Here is a 22,500-nt window from a genome sequence, read left to right as displayed (position 1 = left end):
CGGTGGATGGGCTGGCGATCGGGCCGTGGATGGTGGATGTAAGGGGCTGTGAACGGGCTGGCGATTCGGGCTGTGAAGGGACGAAAATGGTTTGCTGTGGATGAAGGTTAAGCCAAAGCGAGAACTAAGAGGAAGAGAAGGAGGAAGAAAGGTGAGGGAAGATGAAGACGGAATAGTATTTAGAAAGAAGGGAAAATGTATTGAGGTGGAGGGTGAGAAAAGGAAAGAAAAGATTGGAAAAAGAACAGAACATAAAAGAAAATAAGAGGGAAAAAAAAGCGTATTGAGGAGGAAAAAGATAAAAGGAAGGAAAAGAGAGAAAGGAGAAATGAAACACAAGAGGAATATTATAAAAAAAGAAAGAGTATATTGCAAGAGAAAAAAAAGAGAAAATAAGAGAGCGGAAGGAGACATAAAAAGAAAAAAAAAAGAAAGTTGAATTTTAAGATGAGGAAAGCACACGGAGGAGCCAGGGAGGGAGAGGAAGAAAAGGAGGGAGAGGAGGGAAGGGAGAGGAAGGATGGGAGGGAGAGGGAAGGGAGAGGAAGGAAAGGAGGGAGAGGAGGGAAGGGAGAGGAAGGAAGGGAGGGAGAGGGAAGGGAGAGGAAGGGAGGGAGAGAAGGGAGAGGAAGGAAGGGAGGGAGAGGGAAGGGAGAGGAAGGAAGGGAGGGAGAGAGAAGGGAGAGGAAGGAAGGGAGGGAAAGGGAAGGGAGAGGAAGGGAGGGAGAGGGATTGGAGAGGAAGGAAGGGAGGGTTAAGGTGAGAAGGGAGATACGCAACAGCTACAGGTAATAGGTTAATGAGAGCTGCTTTGCTTGTTGTTGTTGTTGTTGTTGTTAAGTAATTGTTAGTTTTATTGTTGTTACTACTCCTCAAACTTACTATATTATTAATTTGTACGCTTGTTATTGTTAAGTATTTTTAGTTAGTGAGGGAAAAAAAATAAGTGTGATGTGTGTGTGTGTGTGTGTGTGTGTGTGTGTGTGTGTGTGTGTGTGTGTGTGCGCATGAGTAGTCTAGTCGGGGAGGGAAATTTGATCTGAATAAATCATTTGGGAGAAGAACTTGAGAGAGAGAGAGAGAGAGAGAGAGAGAGAGAGAGAGAGAGAGAGAGAGAGAGAGAGAGAGAGAGAGAGAGAGAGAGAGAGAGTGAGAGAGAGAGAGAGAGAGAGAGAGAGAGAGAGAGAGAGAAGGGGAGGAAGCAACGGAACAAACACAAAAACAGTTGCTTTTTCACATTTTTCATATAATATTTTTCCTCTCTCTCTCTACCTAGCTATCTGTCTATTCATCTTTTTATCTATTCTTAACAATGATACAAGAATAGAACATGTATTTACCTTGTATTTTCCTCCTCCTCCTCCTCCTCTCTCCTCCTCCTTGTCTCCCTCCTTTTTTCTTCTCCTCTCCTTGTATCACTAACGATCACCTTTCTCTAACATTTTTCTTTTCCTCTCGTTTTCTTTTTCCGCATCATCATCATCATCAACAACAACAACAACAACAACGACACTCGCTCGACATTTGCTAGGGGAGACCTTTTCAAAATTTCCTTCGTCTTTCATTTTGCACCTAATCCCTCTCCTCCTCCTCCTCCTAACTCCCTCTACCTCTTCCCCCCAACACAAGAATAAGCCTTTTCCTCATTTATCTTCATACTCTCTCTCTCTCTCTCTCTCTCATACACAATCCCTAACCTTCCTTCTTCCTTCATTTCTTCCTTCCTTTGTTTCCTTCCTTTTCATTGCTTTCCCTCTCGTATGCTCGTCTTTCTGGAGCGTGTGGGAGGGAGGGAGGGAGAGACGGAGAGAGGGAGAAAGTTTCCTTCCTCCCGGCTGTCTGATGTTCGCCTTAGTGACCGCGCAAGACAAATCATTAAGAGGCATTATCTGGCGGTGGGAGAAGTGATGCTCTCTAACGACACCGACGAGGAGGAGGAGGAGGAGGGAAGGAAGGAAAAGGAAACAGAAGCAGGTTGATGATACAGAAAGAAGGAATATCAGTTGAAATAAAAGGGGAAAGGAAAGAAAATAGAAGAGGAAGATGAATTGCAAGGAAAATGAAAATAGAAGAGGAAGATGACGTGCAAGGATAAGGAAACAAAAACAGATTGAGGATGATGAAAAGGAAAAGAAGGAAAATGAAACGTGAAAATTAAAAGGAGAAAACCAAGTAGGAAGAAGAGGAGGAGCAAGAAAAGAAAAAGGACAAGAAAAAAAGAGAAAAAGGAGGAGGAGGAAGAAGGAATAGGAGGATAAGAAGAAAAGGAGAAGGAGGAAGCTTAAGACAAAAAGAAAAACATGATCAAAAAAAGGAAAAGAAGAACTGGGAAGCGAAGAAGAAAAGTTTAGGACAAAGACGAAGAAGAAACGATGAGGAGAAGAAGGAAGAGGAAGAGGAAGAGGAAGCAAGAGAACGCACATGTAATTTCCTGAACAACCTCATGAGACTTGGAGGAGTGGCAGAGGCAGGAAGGTAGGAAGGTAGGTAGGTAGGGAGAGTAAACGAAGAGGAAGACAACAGACAACATCACAACCCAAGCCAAACAGATAACAACAGTGACCTTACCAACAACCACGGACTAGACCGGCCCCTGAAACAGATCACAAGGACGTCACTTTACCATAGACAGCCTGGGCCCTTAGAAAAGATCACAAGAGCGCCACTTAACCATAGACTCTGCCCCATAACACACTCAAGGGCTGGAACAAGGGCCGAGACTTAACAATGCTGAAGGGAGGCTAAGGGTTATGTATTTGGTAGGAGCCGGGGAAAAAAAGAGAAAGGGAAGAGGAAGAAAAGGGGGAAACTATATGAGTAGGAGATGGTGGAAGAGGAGACGGCTTATATATGGGCTTATCTATCTGTCTGTCTGTCTCAAAGCGCGGAAAGAAAAAGAAAAACTAAGTTAAAGGATGAACGAAATGAGGGAGATGGTAGAAGAGGAGGGTCATTTTACGTGTGTTTGTCTGTCTGTCTGTCTGCCTGTCTGTCTCAAACCCTGCAGAGAGAGAAAGGGAAAAGGGAGAAAAGGGTGAACTCTACGTGTGAGTGAGAGGGAAGGAGAGGAAGCGGGTCTCACACGAGTCTGGCTGCCTGGCTGCTGGGGGGCGGCACACGCGGGGCTCCACTCGTGTGTGTGTGTGTGCAACTCATCATCTTTCCTCAATACTCTACTTAATCTATTAATTCTTTACTCAATTCATCATATTCCCTCAACGCTTTACTAATACTCTATACATATTCGATCAATACTCTACTCAGGTCGTCAATGGTCTCCTCACGTTATCACTTTTCCTCAGCGCTCTCCCTGTCCTCCGTGTCCTGCATGGGGCCGGCGGTGCACGACAATAATTATTCATCGGCTCCATCACGCCGAGACACACCTGTGGGTCAGTCGGCGGTGACATTCAGGTGAGTGGCGGCGACACGGCACCGCTGAGGGCGACATTGCAGGGAGGAGCACTGAGGCCGTGGCATTGATGAGGACACTGAGCTCCAGGAAAGGTAACACTGGGAGAGGATACTGAACGACCGAAACTAAGAAAACTGAGCGAAGGTTAACAGAAGACAAAAAGAAGCCGGAAGAAGGTAAGGTAAGGAGAGGAGAGTGTGAGGAAAAACAGCAACGCGGAAAAGGCAAGAGATAGAAGATAGATAAAAGAAGATAGAAAGAAAGAGAAAAGAGGAAAGAAAGAAACACGAAGATGCGGAAGCTGATGAGGGGTCGAGATGAAATGAGATGACAAAGAGATGATGATGAAGAAGAAAACGAAAACGAAGAAGAAGAAGAAGAAGAAGAAGAAGAAGAAGAAGACGAAGAGGAAGAAAAAGATCCATGAACCAAAAAAAAAAAAAATACTTCAGAGCAAAAAACAACAACGCGAGAGCGAGAGAGAGAGAGAGAGAGAGAGAGAGAGAGAGAGAGAGAGAGAGAGAGAGAGAGAGAATGAAGGTCCCTACAATATATCCCGTCGCAACAAGGCCGTAAAAAACACATGAGCTCCTCCTCCCCCTCCTCCTCCTTGCGCGCGACGAATATGTAAAAAAAAAAAGGAAGAGAAATGAAAAACTTGCCTCGCCCGTTAACTCTTCTCACGGCGGAGGTTAACGACGCTGTTAACTAGTCGGGCAATTACCTGGAGGAGGCGCAGCAGAAGGAGGAGGAGGAGGAGGAGGAGGAGGAGGAGGAGGAGGAGGAGGAGGCCACCCGTAAGTACCTCTCCCACGTGCTCTTTCTGTATACGGGGAGGGTCACGGGGGGAGGAGGAGGAGGAGGAGGAGGAGACAAATACAGAGGAGAAGGGGGAGAGTGATGCTCCTCCTCTGATCATTCCTCCTCCTCCTCCTCCTCCTCAGTCAGCCAAGAGGTCCAATGGAGTGCCTAGCGAGGACCCAAAATTCATGAGTTACCTTCTGAGGGGAGTAAAAAGGAAGTCAAGTATACGTCAGGAGGAAAGCACCTAAAATACTCTCAGGAAATAGGGTTCAAGTATATAAAGCGTCGTAGGGAAGAGGTTCAGGGTCTTCTAAGGGGGTTAAGGCGGATAAGAGACTGTAGGGAAGAGGATCAGGGTTTTTAAAGGGGATCTGACGGGGCTGGAGAGGGATTTGGGGTCTGGATTAAGGTAAGGATGTAGGGTTAAGGGGAAGAGTGTTGGATCAAGGTGTTTGGGGTAGGTTCAAAGGCTTATAGGGTGAGAGAGAGAGAGAGAGAGAGAGAGAGAGAGAGAGAGAGAGAGAGAGAGAGAGAGAGAGAGAGTGAGTGTGTGTGTGTGTGTGTGTGTGTGTGTGTGTGTGTGTGTGTGTGTGTGTACAACTAAATCTAGGTTAAACTTCTCTATTTTTAGCCATTAACAAACTGGATAATTTATTTCGCCGTTTGACTTTTTAAAAAACTGAATGGAGGTTGAAAAAAAAAAAAAAAAAAAAAAACACCGCCGCGAAAATTAAATCGAAGAGAAAAACGGTAATTGTGCTTGGCGTAAATTAATGTTCCGCAAATGCGTTTTAGAGAATTGCGATAACGAATGTGGCGCTTAATTTATTCATTGGCATTATCGCTGTTACGCTGTTCTCTCTTATCCACACCCTTTGTTCTTTGCCTCTTCATTTCTATCTCATTCTTTCTCTCTTTTTTCTCTTCTCTTCGCTTCTCTTCTCTTTTCTTCAATTCTTTTCACTTTCCTATCCTTTGCGTTCCTCTACTGTCTTTTCTTTGCTTTTGTTGAACTTCTCTTCTTTCCTCTCTTCTTCCCTCTTCTCTCCTCTCCTCTCCTCTCTTCCCCTCCCCGTTTCAATCGCTCTCCCGTCGATGGCCGGTAGCGGGCCGACTGAGCGTTACATGGGTGCGGTCTCACTTATTCACCGCCTCGCCTGTCTTTGCCACGGCGCCGGTGATAGAGACATAACGCCTCGCTCCGGCCGCCGCGAGGAGAGGCTGGACCAAGAGATGACGCTGGGGCCTTTTCTCAGACCTTTTCGACCCTCACTAAAACTCTTTCCAAAGGTCACAAAGGAGATTAGTCGGGTTCTGATAAGGTTCATGGTGCAGAAGACTTGTCAAATTACGACTAGGTTATTTGAGCTACTCATGGAAGGACCCACAACCTCTATACGTTAAATAAAATAAATAATAAATAAATCGTAAGTTGTCTAAAAGTGAAATAATGAAATAATAGTATAAGGAAACATACAAATATATAAATGAATGAATAACTAAGTGCACGAATCAATCAATAAATATATAAATAAGTAAATAAACAGCAAAATTAGTGAATAAATGAACACCAAAAATAAATGAGATAAATGAAGAAATATACGTATAACTAAAAAAAAACACTAATAAACTAACTAACGAACTAACAGAAAGATACAGAAAATACATACAAGTAAAATACACATAAAATACATAATAAAACAACGAATAACAACCACATATAAACACACAACAAAAATGGGAAAAAAACATACATAAACAAAATACATACAAGAACATATGAATAACAAAACACACACACACACACACACACACACACACACACACACACACACACACACACACACACACACACACACATACATATATACAACAAAATAAAACCATATACCTACCAAAAAAAAAGTAAGTGTAGAACGGGGCGGAAACAGCATGAAAACTATATATATAACAACAGGCGCGCGTTTTTTTCCCTCTCTCTCTCTCTTTCAACTTTTAAATTTGCATGTATCGTTTTGAATTTATTTTGTTTGCCTCAGTCTTGGTTCGTTTCACCCCGCTTTGCATATACATTTCCCGCCAAAATTCGATATCCAGCTCAGTGATTTAAAATGTTCGTGGGGAGGAGTCATTTCACGGTCACAACCTCTACGAAAGCCTTATCGAATGTAGATGTGTTGAAATCGCAAAGAAAAGAAAATCCAAGCTGCAATATAGGGTCGAGAATATAAATACCACAAGGATACTGGGGCTAAATATATAAGACTTTCATAAACACATCAATTAATATCACGCGTAATATCTTCTCACAACACAGGAGGCGGCTCAAGGGCACAACAAATAGATAGAAATTGATATGGGATGAAAATAGTTGGCGGTCATTAAGAGAACCAAGGCGCGTGGGTATATAACATCGGCTGAAAATTCCTCATGATGTAATAGAAAGATGTAGGGGGGAGAGTTAGGGAGCTCCACCCATCAATCCCTTCCACATCCATCTATCCCATCCTCCCTCTACCCATCAATTATTCCCGTTATTCTTGTTTCTCTTTTAATGCTTTTCTCATCTCATCTTCCTTATAGTATCTTTTCCGTTCTCTCCCTTTCTTTCTCCTTTCCCTTATGCTTTTTTCTGTTTCCTGGTCTCAGGTATTCTTATTTTTCTATTTAGTCTTTCTTTTTTTCCCTCCTTCCTCCTCTTCCTAGTTTCTCTTTCTCCATCTTCCTTTTCTCCTTCTCCTCCTTCCCCCAGTCTTTCTTGCCTCCTCCTCCTTCTCCTACCCCAATTCTCTCTTTCCTCCTCCTCTTCCTTCTTCTCCTTCTCCTCCTCCTCCTTCTTCTTCTTCTTCTTCTTCTTCTTCTTCTTCTTCTTCTTCTTCTTCTTCTTCTCCTCCTCCTCCTCCTCCTCTTCCTCCTCCTCCTCCTCCTCCTCCTCTTCTTCTCCTCCTCCTCCTCCTCCTCCTATACAAGCTGTTCCTGTTTTTGTTGACGATTTCATAAAAGTTTGACTCCATCGTAAAGGCAAGGAGCAGCAGGGTGGAAGAGGTGCTCGGTAACTCCTCCACCCTCACCCCACCACTCCCTACCCTTAATTCCGCTCCACCCCTTTCCTCTCTCTCTTTTTTTCTTCTATCCACGACAGTCATCATAAGTTCTTCCACTCTCGGCTTTCCCCTCTCTCCCTCCCTTCCCTTCATGACCTTCCTTCCACCCAAATTCTCATATTCCTTTTCCCTTTTTATTATTCCACCTTCCACCCTTCCACCCATCTCTCTACACTTCTCTTTCCCACCTCCCTCAATCATTACATTTTCATCCTTCTCTTCCGTTTCCTTTTCTCACCCCTATCCACCCTCCTTCCACTTCCCGTTGTCACTTCCACCTATCAATCCACTCCTTGTTTGTCCTCCCCCCTTCCACCTCCCCTATATACTTCCACCTGCCATTCCACTCTTCCCCATTCCACTTTTTCCATATTAAATCATCCTTGCTATCACCCAAGACTCATCCACCTGATCTCATCCTTATCTTCTCTCCACTCCTCCTCCTCCTCCTCGTCTCCTCATCTTGTCTTCTCTCGTTCTCCTCATCTCCTGCCTCTTCTTCTTTCTTTTCTTCTCTTCTCTCACTTTTCTTCTTATTTCTCTTCCACAGTTCTCTTCTTATCATCTATATTTCTTTTTTTCGTTTTTTTCATCTGCGCCAACTATTCCACTTTCCCCTTCCACCTTCATCCACATTCCTCACCCCTGCTAGCTCCCTCTTTCCTTCCCCTTCCTCCACCACCTCATCGTCACCCACTCCCGCCCGCCCGCTAGCTCGTCCACTCCCTTGCTTTCTTCCACCACCCAGCCTCTCCCAGCCCGACTCTCCCCGGCCGCGTCTACTCTCCTTCCCAGCTCATGTCTCGTCGCCACGCACAAGAACGAGGCTGCAAAGTCATTATGCAGTGTTCCCTCGTTCTGGGTGTGGCGGTGTGGTTCGCTCCTACACTTAACTAACTGTCTGTTGATGATCTGCCTCATATCCTCCCTCCTCCTCCTCCTCCTTCTTCTTTTCCTTTTCTTTTCTTTCATCTCTCCGTTTTGTCTTAATTTTGTTTTTCTTCTCTTATTCTCCTCCTCTCCTTTTTTCTCTCTCCTTTCATCCCCCTTATCTTGTCTTCTCTGCCTCATCTCTTGCCTCCTCCTCCTCCTCCTTCTTTTCCTTTTCTTTTCTTTAATCTCTTTTCCGTTTTGTCTTAATTTTGTTTTTTTTTCCTCTTATTCTCCTCCTCACCTTTCTTCTCTCCTCTCATCCTTCTCATCTTCTGTCTTCTCTCCTCTCTTCTCCTCCTCAATCTCGTCTTCTCTCCTCCTCCTCATCTCCTCTCGTTTCTTCTCTCCTCTCACCCGATGTCCGTTCTCTCGTATTTCTTATTTCTCTTCTATTGTTCTTTCTTTATCATCCTCACATCCTTCCTTCCTTCATTCGCAAGTGTATTAATGAGCTTTTTTTTTCTTGATTTCATAACGTGTAACTTTTTATTCTTTTTTTTTTTTTTGATGGATGAAAAGAGACAAGAACAGGGAGGAGGAGAGTGTGCAAAATGAAAAATGAACACACACACACACACACACACACACACACACACACACACACACACACACACACACACACACACACACACGGACCTTCTAAAATACGTACACACTTTTGCAACCCTTTCAAGACCACATCAAGACCGTTATGACCTACAAAAAGAGCCGAGTCAGTGAGGAGGAGGAGGAGGAGGAGGAGGAGGAGGAAGAGGAGGAGGAGGAAGAGGAGGAGGGTAGTAGCAATTTCTTACGTTCCTTACATCAACCTGTTAATGTTCATGGAGAGGAGGAAGAAGAGGAGGAGGAAGAGGAGGAGGAGGAGGAAGAGAAAGAAGAGGAAGAGAAGAAGAAGGAGGAATAAGAAACAAATGCATATAGAAAACCGGGAATACTAACAAGACGCGGAAGTGGAGGAGGAGGAGGAGGAGGAGGAGGAGGAGGAGGAGGAGGAGGAGGAGGGGAAGGATTTATCGTGAGGGTTATTTGACGTTGTGGCATGATATTTCTACTTTACTTTATTTCCATTAGGACCTACGGACCGGGGGGGGGGGGGGGAGAAGGAGGAGGAGGAGGAGGAGGAGGAGGAGGAGAGGAGAAGGCAAGGGAGAAAAAGAGATGAAGATGGGAGGTAGGAGGGAGGTAAAGGTAGGTTGGAGAGAGAAAGAGGGGAGGAAAAAGAGGAGGAAAGGGAAGAGAGGGAGAGAAGTGAAGATGTCAGAAGGCAAGGAAGGGAAAGAAGGGAGGAAGAAGGGAGAGATGGAAAGATGGAGGAAGGGAGAGTTCAGAGAGGGAGAGAGGGGAGGAAGAAGAGGAGTGAAGAGAGGAAAGGGAAAGGGAAGAGAGGAAAAGAAGGGAAGAAGAGTGAGAAGGCAAGGAAGAGGAGGAGGAGGAGGAGGAAAAGGGAGATAAAAGAGAAATGAGAGAGGGAAGAAATAAGGGAGAAGTAAAATTGAGGGAGATAAACGTAAGCAAGGGAGGAAGAAGAGGTAGAAAGGTAAGGGAGGGAGGTAAAAGATAGGTAAGAGGGGAGGAAAAGAAGGGAGAAAAAGAGGGAAGGAAGAAAAGGGGAGAAGGCAAGGGAAAGGGAGGAGAGAAAAGGGAAGAAAGAAGAGGAAGGGAAGGAAGTAAAAAAAAAACAAGGGGAGATAAAAAGGGAGGGAAGAAGAGGGGAGAAGGCAAGGGAAAGGGAGATAAAGGAAGGCGTGAAAATAAAAGAAGGGAGGAAGAAGGTAGAAAGGTAGGGGAAAGGAAAATAAAAGAAGGGAGGGAGAAAAAGGGAGGAGGAAAGAGGGAGAAGGTAGAGTTAGGGAAGAAAGAAAAAAAGAAGGGAGGCAGAAGGCAAGAGAATGGGAGGTAAAGGAAAAAGAAGGGGAGGAAAAAGAAGAGGGAAGAAGGAAGGGAATGGGAGGTAAAGGAAAAAGAAGGGGAGGAAGAAGAAGAGGGAAGAAGGAAGGGAATGGGAGGTAAGGGAAAAAGAGAGGAGGAAGAAGAAGAGGGAAGAAGGAAGGTAAAGGAAAAAGAGAGGAAGAAGAAGAGGGAAGAAGGAAGGGAATGGGAGGTAAAGGATAAAAAAGGGGAGGAAGAAGAAGAGGGGAGAAAGAAGGGAATGGGAGGTAAAGGAAAAAGAGAGGAAGAAGAAGAGGGAAGAAGGAAGGGAATGGGAGGTAAAGGATAAAAAAGGGGAGGAAGAAGAAGAGGGGAGAAGGCAAGGGTGAGGGAGATAAAAAAAGAAGGGAGGTAGGGAGTGAATTTGACCATGGCGAAGTGTATCAGGGAGGGGAGGGAAAGGGAGGGAGGATATTGAAGGGAAGGAGATGAACGGCTGGTTGCCTACACGTGAAGGGAACTTGTGAGGGAGAGGAAGAATTTTACTATTTCTTCACAGTCAAGGAGACATCTCTAGGGAAAGAACACAAAGGAACACAAAGGAAGAACAAACAACAGCAGACCTGATAGTCCTTACGAGGCTGTTTGTGACAAGCTCCACTAACTATCTAATCAAAGGTGGAAGATGAAGGACAGCAAAGACGAAGGCAGGAAGGGGAAGAGGAGAAAGAGGGAAAGGAGAGAAGGTAGGGAGAGAGAATGTTGGATATGGAAAGAGAAAGAGGGAATGTATGGTAATGGGGTGTTAAGAGAGGGAGACGATAAATAATAGCAACCCAAAATAGCCGACTAGTAGTTATATGTAAAGGTATGCATTGCAGGAGTGTGTGATGGTATGGCGGACGTGTGCAATGAGGGAAAAATAAGTAACTGCATTTGAAGTATGTGGAATTTAACTTTTTTGCGTTAGTGATGGAAAGTAAGGAACGAAAGTAATAGAAAGTAAGCCAGGAGAGTAATAAGAAAGTAGGAGAAAGTAAATAGCGAAAAACATACAATAAGCAATAACGATAACTGTATATAGAGGAGCACTTGGCATCTTATTATAATGTCACTCCAAAGCCTATTTTTGCGGGAGACTCAAGCGCCGCGAATATAAGAGAAGCAACCTGCCGTAGACCACAATACAATACAACACAGTGAGGTGGGTACACGCTCTGTCTGGCCTGCACTACACACCTCAACTTGAAAAACGGGGGGAATAGGTCAGTCTCTCTCTCTCTCTCTCCCTCTCTCTCTCTCTCTCTCTCTCTCTCTCGTCCCCATGAATCCTTCAGCGCCAACCGACTCTCTTTTTTTTCCCTTTTTTTTTAGGCTTGCATACGCCCTGACTTTTTGATGGCCGCCAGATGGGTTCATTTTAGTCTCCCTCACTTATTGACGAGATATGTGTCGCGGCGTGAAGGCTGGGGGGGCAGGGGGAGGAGGGGAGAACGAGGGCAGAGGGGGGCAGAAGAGAAGGAGAGGTGGAGAGGGGTAGAGAGGAGGGGGATGACATAAGCTAGGGACGGGACGGGAAGGGAAGGAAAGGGGAGGGGAGGGATGGAAAGGGAAGGGACGGGAAGGGACAGGACGGGACAGAAAGGGATGAGATGGATAGGGAAGGAGAGGGAAGGGAAAGGATGGGAAGGGAAGGGACGGGAAGGGAAGGAAAGGGAAGGGAAGGAGAGGGAAGGGATGGGATAGATAGGAAAGGGTAGGGAGAGAAAGGAAAGAGAATGCAAGAGAGAGGAGAAAGTGCGGGAAAGGAGAAGAGGGAAGAAAAAAAGACACAGAGGAAGGGGGAGAGGAAGGAAGGGAGATGAGGTAAAGGGAGGAAGGAAATGGAAGGGAAGGGAGGAGGAGGAGGGGGAAGAGGAAGGAGGGGAGAGAGGAGGGTGTGATAAAGAAAGGGAAGGGGAGGAGGATAATGAACAAGTGGGAAGAAAAAAGAGAAAGGGGAAGGGAAGGAAAGGAAGAGGAAGAGGAGAGAAGGAAGGGGGAGAGAATGAAGGAAAGGGAAAGAAATAGGGAAAGTACGATAATATGGTGTTACAAAGGGAGAAGAGAAGGGAGGGGAAGGATTTAGAAGAGGGAGGGAAGGGGAAGGGAGAAAAAAAAGGGAGGAGGTAAGGAGGAAAAGGGAGAGGGGGAGAAAAAAGGGAAAGAGGAAGAGGGAAGGTCCGATAATATGGCGTTACAAAGGGAGAAGAGAAGGGAGGGGAGGGATTTAGAAGAGGGAGGGAAGGGGAAGGGAGAGAAAAAGGGAGAGGAGGTAAGGGAGGAAAGAGGGGGGGAGGGGGAGATGATAAACGGGGCTTGCAAGATAGACAAAAATTCGCAAGGATACTGAATGGGTCCTCTCTCTCTCTCTCTCTCTCTCTCTCTCTCTCTCTCTCTCTCTCTCTCTCTCTCTCTTTATTCCTTCTCTTTCAAGGTCATTTCTCTCCCTCTCCTCTTCTTCTCCATCTTCTTCATTCTTTCTTCTATATCGGTTTCTCTTCCCCCTTCTTCTATTCTCTCTTTTCCTCCCTTCCCATCTCCTTTTCCTTCTTCCTTTCAAACTTTACATTTTCTTCCATAGATTTCTTTAATTGTCCCTCCTATTTTTCTCTTTTTCCTCCCAATATTCTCTTCTTCCTCCTTCTTCTTTATCTTCCTCCATGATATTTTTTCTATTTCTCCTTCTTCCTCTTCTTCTTCCTTCCTTGTAATATCAATCTTCATCTTTTTCTCCTCCTCCTCCTCCTCCCTTTCTCTTTTTCCTCCCAATATTCTCATCTCCCTCCTCCTTCTCTATCTTCCTCCTTGATATTCTTTTTTTCTTTTCCTTCTTCCTCTTCTTCTTCCTCCCTTGTAATATCAATCTTCTTTTTTCCTCCTTCCTTACTCTTCCCTTTCATAGTTTTCAAGGGTCTGTGTCTAGTCTTCATTCATCCTTGTTCAGTGTCATTTTCCTTCCTCCTTCCTCCTTCCTCCTCCTCCTCCTCCTCCTCCTCATTGTTTTTTTCTACTTTTTCTTCTTCTCTTCCTTCCCCTTTAAGCCGTTTGTCTTCTCTCCCTTCTCTTCCATGTAGCATCCTTTCTCTCCTCCCCCCCTCTCTCTCTCTCTCTCTCTCTCTCTCTCTCTCTCTCTCTCTCTCTCTCTCTCTCTCTCTCTCATGGAAAGGTCATAACAAACGAGACTTTCTGTTTGACACCAACACGCACACACCTGTTCTCTCTCTCTCTCTCTCTCTCTCTCTCTCTCTCTCTCTCTCTCTCTCTCTCTCTCGCTCTGTTATTTAGTGATAGAAATACAAACCAATGACAGAAAGACGTATAGAATTGTGGGTAGGAATTGGGAGGGAGGGAGAGAGAGGGAGGGAGAGGGAGAGAGAGAGAGGGAGGGAGAGAAAAGAGGTAGGTAAATAAAGGATCAAACGTTGGGAGAGATAGGGAGAAGGGAGCTGGGAGGGAGGAAAGGGAAAAGGGAGGAAAGTTAAGGAAGGGAGATAAGAGAAAGAGTAAGGGAGGGAGGAAGATAAAGAGAGAAGGGAGGGAAACAAAAGGGAGCAAAGATAGGGAGGAGGAAAGGGAAGGTAAGGGAGAAGATAAATGTAATGTGAGGGAGAAGATAGATAAAGGGAGGAAGAGAAGAAGGGAGAGGGAGAAGAATACTTTGTGAAGGGAGTGACGGCGATGGATGAGGGAGGGAGGGAGGGAGAAGGGAGAGATGGTGAAACGGCAGAAAGGGAGAGAGAGAGAGGGATATGGAGAGAAGGGAGGAAAGGAGGAAGATAGGAGGGAGATAGGTGAAGTGGAGGAAAAAGGGAGGAAGGAAAGAGGTTGGAGAGGAGAGAAAAAGGAAAAAAAAGAAAGAAAAGGAAAGAAAATAGAGGAGGAAGGGAAGGAGAGAGAGAGAGAGAGAGAGAGAGAGAGAGAGAGAGAGAGAGAGAGAGAGAGAGAGAGAGAGAGAGAGAGAGAGAGAGGGAAAAATACAAGATGAATGAGGAGTGGAAGCTGCAGAAGGGAGTGTTAGAAAAAGAAGGATGAAAACAATATCAAAGAGGAAAATAAAAAAAAGACTGGAAAGAGCGCAGTAGAATATTGATAAACAGGAGAAAAAGGAAGAAAATAAAAGTGAAGTAAAAACCCAAAAAACGTAGGAAGAGAAATAGAAAAAAATAAGTAAAAAAAAATTAGTTAGGAAATAAAAAGTGAAATAATTGAAGAAAAGTTGGAAAATGAGGGAAAAAGGAACGTAGGAATATGCAAAAAAAAAAAAAAAAAAAAAAAAAAAAAAAAATAGGAATGCAGTAGGGGTAGAAGGCGTACTTAAGGTAGGTGTAGATAGGTGGTAGATACCGTATGCTATCAAAACGAGGACAGGCGTGCATAAGATCCTCACACTGTACACTCGATAGAGACAGATGGGTAGGGTATACACAGAGTAGGGGCATGGGGTGGGTGGGTAAGGGAGTGGATAGGGATAACCGTACCAACAAGAACAGGCGTGCAACTGGTCCTCCCATCTACACTATCGTTTCCTTGTGCTTCTGGAGGGAGAGAGAGAAAGGGAAAGCCCCGAACCCATGTATAAGTGAAGGTACATTTTTGTGGGCACTGTCCCAAAAAGCCTCGAGGGACACACCGGAGGGATAGCCGCCCTTTTCCTCTTCCCCCCTCCCCTCTTTCCCCCCCCTTTCCCCTTCCTCCTCCCCCTGTTCCTCTGTCTCCTATTTCTACCTGTGTTTCTCTGTTCTCTTTCCGCTTCTCTCCCTTCTCTCTCTCTGTTGTTCTAGTAGAGTTATATGGCTTTATTTCTCTCTCTCTCTCTCTCTCTCTCTCTCTCTCTTCCCCTTCCTTCCTATCGTCTTCTATTTATCTTTCCTTCTCTTCTACGTCTCATTTTCACAGCTTCTCTCCTCCTAACCCTTTCTCTATTCCTCCTTCCCTTTCTGCTTCTCTTCCATTCTTTAAGTAATCCTTTATTTTTTATTTATTTTCTCATATTACTTTTCATTACCTATTGTTACCTATACCTCCCTATTTTTCCTTACCTATATTTCCTTACCTATTCTGTCATCAACGTTTTGTCAATGTGGCCTTTCTCTGTCTGTCTTAAATGAGGAGACGAAAGGAAAAGGAAAAAAGAGAAGAAATAATTGGAAAAAATGAAGAAAAACAAAACATTAAAATAGGAAAAAAATGGAGAGAAGAAAAAGAAGAAGTGTGTGTGTGTGTGTGTGTGTGTGTGTGTGTGTGTGTGTGTGTGTGTGTGTGTGTGTGTGTGTGTGTGTGTGTGTGTGTGTGTGTGTGTGTGTGTGTGTGTGTCTAAAATGAGGAAACAAAAGGAAATGGATGAAAAAAATGAAGAAATGAATAGAAAAAAAATAAAGAAAACAAAACCCCAAATTTAAAGGGCATGGAGAGAAAGAAAAAGAGTAAATGTGTGTCTGTGTATCTCTCTGTCTGTCTGTTTGTCTGCCTGTCTAAAATGAGGAAAAGAAAGGAAAAGGAGGCAAAAAATGAAGTAAAAATATAAAAAAGGAAGAAAACAAAACTTGAAACTGGAGGAGACAGAGAGAAAGAAAATTAAGAAGTAAGTGTCGGTCTGTCTGTCTGCCTATGTCTGTGTCTGTCTGTCTGTCTGTCTATCTGTGTGTCTGTCTGTCTGTCTGTCTGTCTGTCTGTCTATCTGTGTGTCTATCTGTCTATCTGTGTGTCTGTGTCTGTCTGTCCTCAATATTTGTAAGTGGCGGCGAGCGTTCAGGTGGAAAGAGGCGCCGGCTGCTGGAGGTTCGCGCGCCGAGTGTCATACTTATAAAATGTTATGGTTATAGAAGATGGGAATTACAATGACCTCCCCCTCCCCCCCCCCTCTCTCTCTCTCTCTCTCTCTCTCTCTCTGGTACTTTTGTAATGGCTAATGGTACTGTGTGTGTGTGTGTGTGTGTGTGTGTGTGTGTGTGTAACCTGCACGCACATGCACGCCCTTCTTGTTAACTGCCTACCTTCGTACCTACATATATTCCCTCCCCCCCATCCCCCCTCCTCCTCTCCCCCCCCCCCGTCCCCCCTCCTCCTCCTCCCCCCGTCCCCCCATTCTCCCTGCCGACGATAAACTCACAGCTGTCTTTAACTTCGTGGTCATTCAGTGTTTGAGCGATGGATGGAAAAAGGCCGAACACAGAGTACTATGGAAAAAGTAACCATATAACTCTCTATCATGTAAATCTATGTAAATCTCTCTCTCTCTCTCTCTCTCTCTCTCTCTCTCTCTCTCTCTCTCTCTCTCTCTCTCTCTCTCTAAATATCTATCCCTCCCTCCCTCTTTCAGCATCCATTTCCTGTCCGTACAAAAGGCGCGTCTTACTGTGTATATTTGAAGCACAAGTAAATACGGGAGCGAGCGAGCGGGAGGCGTCGGGAAAAAGAGAGAAAAAGCGCAAAAACCTGCGGCAACAAAGGCTTCCCGCGGCCACCCCCTCGGCGCGGGATTTTGCCGGGCGCGGGAAAAGAACGTGATCGCAGGTGACGGGAAACTGAAAAAGTGGGAAGACAAGGAAATGTTATTGATTGAATGGCCGCTTCTCATTAATTACGTGGAGGAGGAGGAGGAGGAGGAAGGAGGAGCTAATGGTGGAACAGAGGCAAGAGGAGAAGCAAAAGAAGAGGAAAATGAGCATGAGGAACAAGAGGAAGGAAGAGGAGCTTGGCATATATAAGTGGGAGGAGAAGGATGAGGAGAGAGAAGAGGTGTAAAACGTTCCCCCCTTTACACACACACACACACACACACACACACACACACACACACCCACAAACACACCTGCCCGGATAATCAGCCCCAGAAGGTGTGTGACAAGCGCCAGGTGAGACGGACGAGACCTCAATCAGTGAGTTAACACCTGGACGAGGGAACAAAGCAGGCAATCACTTAGCAGCGTCAACACTTCGAGCCCCGGAGGAGGAGGAGGAGGAGGAAGAGGAGGAGGAGGAGGAGGAGGAGAGGTATAAGGAAGCAAAATAAGTGAAGAAAACGTCTTTATTTAGGAATTTTATAATGGTAGAAATAGATAGATAGATAGATACATAGAGAGCGAGAGCGAGAGCGAGAGAGACATAGAAAACGCTTGAAAACACGAATATATGAATAAGGAAATACATAAAACAGCGCAGCGTCGACACACACACACACACACACACACACACACACACGGGGGGAAGGGTGGGGGTGTGGGGGGGCACTGTGCTATATGTAACCAAGCGGCACTAAATGGAGTCTGAAGCGATCATCCACCTAAGCAGAAAACTCCCTCCATTGAAATCGACTGGCGGAACAAAGTAATTACCAGCGAGGAGGACACACCTGCGCCCACCTGGCTACACCTCCACCGCCGCCTCCTCCTCCTCCTCCTCTTCCTACACCTCCTCTTTTTCCTTCCTGTACTTGCCACTTCTTCTGTGTACTCTCCCCTTCCTCCTCCTCCTCTTCCTCTTTCTACACCTCCTCTTTTTCCCCCTGTACTTGCCCCTTCTTCTGTGTACTCTCCCCTCTTCCTCCTCCTCCTCCTCTCTTTCTTCTTCATCCTGCTCTGGGCACTCTTCCTCCTCCTCCTCTTCTTCTTTTTCCTACTGTTCTTACCACTCCTCCTCCTCCTCTTTTTCCTCTTCATCCTGCACTTGGCACTCCTCCTCCTCCTCCTCCTCCTCCTCCTCCTCCTCCTACTCCTTCTCATCTTCCTCCTCCTTCTCTTTCTCCTACTCCTCCTCCTCCTCTTCTTTTCCTCTAGTACTTTCCAGTCCTCCTACTCCTCTTTTTCCTTCTCTTCCAATAGTTACTCCTCCTCCTCCTCCTCCTCCTCCTCCTCCTCCTCCTCTTCATCATCATCATCATTTGCTACTTCTCATTCTTCCCTTCTTCCTCTTCCGATCAATAGATTTTAAAGTTTTTAATCTTGTACTTTTTTTTTTCATATACTACTTTGGTTTCAATTGTCTTCATTCGCACTAGTTTTCCTTCTCTCTCTCTCTCTCTCTCTCTCTCTCTCTCTCTCTCTCTCTCTCTCTCTCTCTCTCTCTCTTCCCTTTAAAATTCCCGTATTCTTTTTCTGTTTCACCAGCGGTTTAAATTTGTACAAAAAACTGCTTTATTGAGAGAGAGAGAGAGAGAGAGAGAGAGAGAGAGAGAGAGAGAGAGAGCATGGAAAATATTAATGCATGCAAGGGCTTAATATATATAAATAGTTTACTTATTTATGAAGCTTACTCTCTTCCTCTTCCTTTTAATTCATATATCATTTTTTTCTTTATTATTTATGTCTATTTTAAGTGATTTTTTTAAGGCATATTTATAGATCCTTCTGCTGCTTCTGCTTAATTGTCATTCTTGATTGTCTTTTTTTTCATTCTTTTCTTGTTCCTTTCTTCTTTTTTCTCCTCCTTTTCTTTTCTCCTCCTCCTTGTTTGTCGTTTTTCTTTCTTTCCTTCTTCTTCCTCTTTTTTCTTCTTTTTCCTTTCTTCTTTTTCTTCTTCCTTTTCTTCTCCTAATTTGTCATATTTCTTTCTTTCTTCTTTTCTTCTTTTCCCTCTTTATTTTATTTTCTCCTCCTCCTCTCCTCTTCCTAGTGCTCCCTGCAGGACCCAACACATCTAAGCTCAGTCGATGTTACAATTAGGTTTAGCGAGGGAGTGGCAGCTTGTGTGTGTGTGTGTGTGTGTGTGTGTGTGTGTGTGTGTGTGTGTGTGTGTGTGTGTAACCAATTTGTATGTATATATGTTTGTCTGCATTGGCTTAGTGTGTTTGTGTGTTTGTTTTTATGTATGTCCTTAATCCGTGTGTACTGCTGTGAGTGTGTATGTATTAAGTTACTATTTAGGCTTCTAAGTCTTAATACGTCTTCCTTTATATGTATTTTGTATCTGTATATGTGTGTATGTATGTATGTATGTATGTATGGACGTATAAGAACATAAGAACATAAGAACGTAAGGAGTCTGCAAGAGGCCGGTCGACCTATACAAGGCAGCTCCTGTACACTCAACCCCACCTTACCTCACCATCCATGGCTTTATCTAACCTCTTCTTGAATGTATCTACGGTATTGGCACCCACAACATGGCTTCCAAGCGCTCTCGGCCTCTGTGTGCTCAACCTTCCATCCATACATCTGTCAACGTCCGCGTCACTCAGAAAGTCCGCATGACCGGTTTTATTTTTGCTATTTTGGTGTGTGTCGCCTCAGCCTCCCGTCCGTCTTCATCCCCGCGTGTCTATCGCTCTATTAACCCGTGTGTTGGCCTCACCTCCTCGCCGCTAACGCCCTGTCGGCAGATATTATTTTTGTTCTTCCTCCTCGCCTATTTCCGTCGGTTTCCTTTCTCCTCATTTCTTTTCCCTGGTGACATCTCTGCTGACACCTCGCTTTGAACTTATTCCCGGTGACATATTTCTGCTGGTTTTTTCCTGCCTGCTGACCGCCTGATTTTCTTTTCTTCGTCTGATTGACTTTCTCTCCTGCTGACTCCTTTCTGCTGATATCTTCCTGCTGACTGTATCCTGGCGACTTGTTTCTGCTGGTTTTTTTCCTGCCTGCTGACCGCCTGATTTTCTTTTCTTCGTCTGATTGACTTTCTCTCCTGCTGACTCCTTTCTGCTGATATCTCCCTGCTGACTGTATCCTGGCGACTTGTTTCTGCTGTTTTTTTCCTGCCTGCTGACCGCCTGATTTTCTTTTCTTCGTCTGATTTTCCCTTTTCGATTGACCTCCTCTCCTGCTGACTCCTTTCTGCTGATACCTTCCTGCTGATTTCACACTGGAGACTTGTTTCTGCTGATTTCTTCCTCCCTGCTTACCGCCTGATTTTCTTTCATTTTTTTCTGATTTCCTCTTTTGGGTTTACTATTTTTTCTCCTGCTGACTCCTTTCTGCTGATATCTCCCTGCTGACTGTATCCTGGCGACTTGTTTCTGCTGGGTTTTTTCCTGCCTGCTGACCGCCTGATTTTCTTTCCTCCTGCTGATTTCCTTTTTTCTACTGACTTTTTCTCCTGCTCGCTCTCTCCTGCTGACCTCATACTGCTGCTTTGTTACTGCTGACTTCTTCTCTCTGTTTGCTGACCTGATTTCCTGCCCCTGTGCTGACTGCCTCCTTATGATCGCTCTTCCCTGCTGACTTCACCCTGCTGACCTGTTTCTCCTAACTACCTGCTGACTATTTCCTACTGACATAATTTTATTGACGCTTTTTTAATGATATCATCGATCTATTAACTCTTCCTGTCTTTATCTCTTATCTTCTATTAACTCGTACAATTACTTTAAAAAATCAAATATATTCTCCTATTTAATTATCTCTTGTTTATTACTATTAACTCTTCACTTTCTTCAAAAACTCTATTGTACTCTTATAACTGTAATTCACTATACCTATTAACTCGTTATTTATCACTCTTAACTATACACTTTCTTAATAAAAACTCCTATTGTACTCTACCACCATTCCTTATGACCTATTCCCTACTCGTCCTTGGCTAAAATTAACTAACTCTCTACTTTCGTCAAAACAAACTCTACTGCATTCACTGTCAATATTGCCCATCACTACTCTTATGCGTTTTTAATCACTGCTATCCCTAACATGACACCTACAAAGCGCTCCGCTGTACAACTCTATCGCCGTTACTTTTAATCACATACGTATACAAGGCCGCTCTCTGCTGACGGGTCCAGAGAGACACAGAGATACATCCCCTCCCCCGCGCGTGGCCATGAATCTGCAGCCAACTTTACACATTAGGTCGCGTTTTTGCATAGAGAATCGTGATTTTTCTCAGTATTTTGCTGGTAATTTATGCCTGACAAGGGGGCAAGGGGAGGGAGGTTGAGGGAGAGGGTGCAGTAGATAGGGAGAATGAAAGGATGGAGAAGATGGAAAGAGAACAGGATAAGGGTAGGAGAGAGGAAGAGTGAGGAGGGGAGAGAATGGAGAAAGAAGGGAAGGGGTGGTGGAGGATAGGGATGGAGAAGATAGGATAGGGGTAAGAAATGGAAGGGAAAGAGTAAAAGATGGAGTAAGGAAAGGGGAAATGGGGGAAGAGAAATGGATGTTGAGTAAATAGGGGAAGTGAAGGAATGGAGAAGAGAGAAGAGAGGGATGGAGAGAACAGAATAAGGGGAAAGTGGAAAATGAAAGAAAGTAAGAAAGTAGGAAAGGGGAGATGGAGAGAGAGTGGGAAGGAGTGTGCAGAGAAGGAGGGTGAAGGAAGAAAGGGAAGAGAGGGTGGAGAGGAGAGGAGAGAAGGAGGAAAAGGAGAGGAGAGAGGAGAGAGTGAAGTGAGAGAACAACACGAGCATGATTGTGATGATCTCTCTCTCTCTCTCTCTCTCTCTCTCTCTCTCTCTCTCTCTCTCTCTCTCTCTCTCTCTCTCTCTCTCTCTCTTGTGTTTCTTCGTACTCTGGTTCGCTAAATTTTCCGTCCATGCGAAGGCGCGTAATAACTGTATGATTTATTTTCTTCATTAACTTTTTATTCGCGTTTTCTTGTACTTCATAAATATTGCTGCCGCTGCTTCTAATTTTATTGTTATTATTATTATTATTATTATTATTGTTATTATTATTATTATTATTGCTTCTTCTACTACTACTGCTGTTGACTCGTTGTTGTTGTTGCTTCTGCCTAAACTACTACTACTACTACTACTACTACTACTACTACTACTACTACCACTACTACTACTACTACTACTACTACTACTGCTACTATTTCAAATGCCTCTGCTTCTGCTACTTATACTACTACTAAATGTACTGCTATTACTACTACTACTACTACTACTACTACTACTACTACTACTACTACTACTATTACTACTACTATTACTACTACTACTACTATTACTATTACTACTACTACTACTACTACTTTTCCACACTAAACTTTCCCCTTTTCACGAAGTCATCTTTAAATTCAGCCTCTTCTTAATTTGTCTCATTAATCTCTCTCTCTCTCTCTCTCTCTCTCTCTCTCTCTCTCTCTCTCTCTCTCTCTCTCTCTCTCTCTCTCTCTCTCTCTCTCTCGATTAAATACTGAGGAGTAATTTTCTCAGCTCAGCGGCGCTACGAGTGTGTGTGTGTGTGTGTGTGTGTGTGTGTGTGTGTGTGTGTGTGTGTGTGTGTGTGTGTGTGTGTGTGTGTGTGTGTGTGTGTACGAAGATCCTGAGGGAGGGAGATAAGTGATTGAGCGAGGCGGAGAGGTGGAGAGAGGGAGGGAAGGATGGAGGGAGGGAGGGAGGGAGAGAGGGAGGTGAGTGGAGTAAGGGAGGAGGAGGAAGTGCTGTGTTTTGCC

At 44.5% G+C, this 22,500-nt stretch overlaps 1 protein-coding gene across 2 annotated transcripts in view; it reads right to left on the bottom strand.

The window, feature by feature from the left end:
* The window catches only part of LOC126985008 (lachesin-like), a 153,980-nt gene that overhangs the window by 74,296 nt on the left and 57,184 nt on the right, over window positions 1-22,500 (bottom strand). The window lies entirely within an intron of this gene.

This window comes from Eriocheir sinensis, chromosome 58 (genome assembly GCF_024679095.1).
Source record: "Eriocheir sinensis breed Jianghai 21 chromosome 58, ASM2467909v1, whole genome shotgun sequence".
In the NCBI taxonomy this organism is placed as follows: Eukaryota; Metazoa; Arthropoda; class Malacostraca; order Decapoda; family Varunidae; genus Eriocheir; species Eriocheir sinensis.
The sequence above is the reverse complement of the archived record's forward strand: the minus strand, read 5'-3'. Positions and strand labels throughout refer to the sequence as shown.